The sequence below is a fragment of the Jaculus jaculus genome, chromosome 3 (genome assembly GCF_020740685.1).
Source record: "Jaculus jaculus isolate mJacJac1 chromosome 3, mJacJac1.mat.Y.cur, whole genome shotgun sequence".
Lineage (NCBI taxonomy): Eukaryota > Metazoa > Chordata > Mammalia > Rodentia > Dipodidae > Jaculus > Jaculus jaculus.
In genome coordinates, this window is record NC_059104.1 from 170,671,008 (window position 1) to 170,675,435 (window position 4,428).

The window sequence follows — 4,428 nt, forward strand, 5'->3', positions numbered from 1 at the left end:
TTAACAACAAAGATGCTAAGCTTGAAACCAGGGAAACACTCCCATTCATAATGGCCTCAAAAACAATAAAGTATCTTGAGTTGGCGTGGTGGCGCACACCTTTAATCCCAGCACTCAGGAGGCAGAGGTAGGAGGAGCACCGTGAGTTTGAGGCCACCCTGAGACTATATGGTGAATTCCAGGTCAGCCTGGGCTAGAGTGAGACCCTCCCTTGAAAAACAAAATAAATATAAAACATCCCTTGTTCTTGGATTAGAAGAATCAGTATGGTAAAAATGTCAATCTTACCAAAAGCAATCTATACATTTAATGCAATCCCCATCAAAATTCCAATGGCATTCTTCACAAAAGTAAAGAAAAACAATCCTGGGTTGGAGAAATGGCTCAGCCATTAAGGTACTTGCCTTCAAAGCCTAAAAGTCCTAGTTCAAATCCCTAGTGCCCATGTAAAGCCAGATGTACAAGGTAGCACATGCACCTGGAGTTTGTTGACAGTGCCTGAAGGCCCTGGTGTGTGCATTGTCTGTCTCTCTTCTATCTCTCTCTGCTTACAAATAAATAAATAAGTACTTAAAAAAGAAAAAGAAAAACAATCCTAAAATTCATTTGGGAGCACAAAAAAGCTCAAATAGCCAAAACAATTCTGAGCAACAAAAATAATGCTGGCAGACTGGGGAAGGAAATGGCTTAGTGGATAAGGCATTTGTCTGCAAAGCCTAAGGACCCTGGTTCGACTCCCCAGTACCCATGGAAGCCCAGGTTCAAGAGGGACACATGCATCTGGAGTTCGTTTGCAGTGGCTGGAGGCCTTGAAGCACCCATTCTCTCTCTCTGCTTCTTCCTCTCTCTCTCAAATAAATAAATTAAATAAAGGTATGAGCCACCATTCCTGCCTTTAAAAGAAAAAATAACAATAAATTAAAATTAAGAAAAAAATAAGGCTGGCAGTATCACTATACCAGATTTGTTTGTTTGTTTTGTTTTGTTTGAGGTAGGGTCTCACTCTAGTCCAGGTTGACCTGGACTTCACTATGTAGTTTCAAGGTGGCTTCAAATTTATGATGATCCTCCTACCTCTGCCTCCCAAGCGCTGGGATTAAAAGCATGCACCACCACACCCAGCCTTATACCTGGTTTTATATCTTATTACAGAGGACTGGAGAGATGGTTCAGTGGTTTAAGGTGCTTGCCGATAAAGCCAAAAAGGATCCAGATTTGATTCCCCAGGACCCATGGAAAGCCAGATGTACAAGGTGGCACAGGCATCTGGAGTTCATGTGCAGTGTCTAGAGGCCCTGATGTGCCCATTCTATATTATAGAGCCATAGTAATAAAAACAGCACAGTCCTGACATAAGAACAGATACGTTGGTCAATAGGGGACCCAGATGTAAACACAGGCAGCTATAGCCATCTGATATTTTACAAAAATGCCACAAATACTCATTGGAGAAAAGACAGCCTTCTTAACAAATGATGCTGGGAAAACTGGATATTTACATGTAGAAGGATTAAAATAAGTCCAGGTGTGGTGGTGAATGCCTTTAATCCCAGCATGTGGCAAACAGAGGTAGGAGGATCACTATGAGTTCCAGGCCACCCTGAGACTAGAAAGTGAATTCCAGGTCAGCCTGGGCTAGAGCAGGACCCTACCTTGAAAAACAAACACAAACAAACAAAAGCCACTGGAGTCTGGAGAGAAGGCTTAGCAGTTAAGCACTTGCCTGCAAAGTCAAAGGACCTCGGTTCGATTCCCCAGTACCCACATAAGCCAGATACACAAGGTGGCGCATGCATCTGGAGTTTGTTTGCAGTGGCTAGAAGCCCTGGTGTGCCCATTTGCTCTGTCTCTCACTCTGCCTCTTTCCCTTCCTCAAATAAATAAATAAAAATTTTAAAACCGGGCTGGAGAGATAGCTTAGTGGTTAAGCACTTTCCTGTGAAGCCTAATGACCCAGGTTCGAGGCTCTATTCCCCAGGACCCACATTGGCCAGATGCACAAGGGGGCGCACACGTCTGGAGTTCATTTGCAGTGGCTGGAAGCCCTGGGGCGCCCATTCTCCCTCTCTCTCTCTCTCTCCCTCTTTCTCTGTCTGTCACTCTCAAATAAATAAAAATAAAACAAAAAATATTTTAAAAAATTTTTTAAACCCACTAGGACCTCATGAAGTTAAAAAGCTTTGTATAGCAAAGGACACTGTGTGTAGAGCAAAAAGGCAATCTAGATGATGGGAGAAGTGACAGAGGATTAATATCCAAGATACAAAGAACTCAAAAAATTCTGGGCGTGGTGGCACATGCCTTTAATCCCCACACTTGGTAGGCAGCGGTAGGAGTATCACTGAGTTCGAGACCATCCTGAGGCTTACATAATAAATTCCAGGTCAGCCTGGGATAGAGTGAGACCCTACCTCAAAAAAGCCAAAAAGAGGGAGGGAATTACCATGGGATATATTTTATAATCATGGAAAATGTTAATAAAAATTTTCTTAAAAAAAGCCAAAAAAGAAAGAAGAAATACCGATGGCCTACAAACATCTGAAAACATGTTCTACATCCCTAGCCAACAGGAAATGCAAATTAAAACTACTTTGAGATTCCACCTCAGTCCTGTGAGAATGGCTATCATCAAGAAAACACATAACAATTGTTGTCAAAATAAAAATGTGCTATTCCTTCCTGCGTAAAAAAAAAAAAACATATAACAGGTCTGGAGAGATGGCTTAGCAGTCAAAGTGCTTGCTCGTGAAACCTAAGGAACCATGTTCAACTCTCCAGATCCCACATTAGCCAGGCGCACAAAGATGAGGCAAGTGCAAGATCACACATGCCCGCTAGGTGGCACAAGGGTCTGGAGTTAGATTTCAGTGGCTGAGGCCCTGGCATGCCACCTCTCTCCTTCTCTGTCCTCTCTCTCTCTCTCAAATAAAATAAAAGTGCCAGGTGTGGTGGTGCATGCATTTAATCCCAGTACTCAGGAGGCAGAGGTAGGAGGGTCTCTGTGAGTTTGAGGCCACCCTGAGACTACATAGTGAATTCCAGGTCAGCTTGGGTGAGAGTGAAAGCCTACCTTGCAAAAAAGGAAAAAAAGAAGCAAAGAAAGAAAAGAAAACACATGAAAATAAATGCTGGCAAGGATGCTGAAAAAGAGGAACATTTTTACACTGTTGGTGTGAATGTAATCTGGTACAGCCATTGTGGAAATCAGTGTGGAGGTTCCTGAGACAGCAAAAAATAGATTTACCATATAACCCAGCTATACCACTCCTTGGTACATATCCTAAAGACTACTCACTACCAGGCTGGAGAGATGGCTTAGTGGTTAAGTGCTGGGATTAAGGGAATGTGCCATCACACCTGGCCCTAACAGTTCTTAAATATTTTATTTTTATTTACTTATTTGAAAGAGGGAAAGAGGCAAAGTGAGAGAGACATACACATACACAGAGAGAGAGAGAATGGGCATGCCAGGGCTGCCAGCCACTGCAAACGAACTCCAGATACATGCCCCCTTGTGCATATGGTTTATGTGGGTACTGGGGAATCAAACCGAGGTCCTTTGGCTTTGCAGGCAAGCGCCTCAACAGCTAAGCCTTTTCTCCAGCCCTCCTAACAGTTCTTTAGACCCACTAAATCACTGCTCCCCCCGGACCTTTGCAAGATACATCCATCAACCTGGGTTTACCAGGTGAGCTCCCTCCCTCAAGAGAGGGTCCTTCCACCTATCACTCCAGCCTCTTTTTTTTCTTTTCTTCTTCTTCTTTTTTAATGAGAGAGTGAGCAAGAGAGAGAGAGAGAGAATTGGCAGACCATGGCTTCTAGCCACTGCAGTCAAACTCTAGACCTGTGTGCCATCTTGTGTGCATGTGCGGACTTTGTGCGCTTGTGTTACCTTGTGTGTCTGGCTTATGTGGGATCTGGAGAGTCCAACATGGGTCCTTAGGCTTCACAGGCAAGTGTCTTAACTGCCAACCCATCTCTCCAGGCCATGTTTTTTATAAAATATTTTTATTTTTAAAAAATATTTTATTTTTATTTATTTGAGAGAGAGAGAGAGAGGAAGAATTAAGAAAAAGAGAGAAAATGAGTGTACTCCAGGACCTCCAGCCATTGCAAATGAACTCCAGATTCATGTGCCCCCTTGTGTATCTGGTTTATGTGAGTCCTGGGGAATTGAACTAGGGTCCTTTGGCTTTACAGGCAAGTGCCTTAATCATTTAGCCATCTTTCTAGCCCTATTTTTTTTTTTTATTTACTTATTTATTTTTGGTTTTTTGAGGTAGGGTCTCACTGACCTGGAATTCACTATGTAATCTCAGGGTGGCCTCAAACTCACAGCAATCCTCCTACCTCTGCCTCCAGGGGCTGGGATTAAAGGTGTGTACCACCACAACAGGCAATTTATTTTTATTTTTATTTATTTATTTG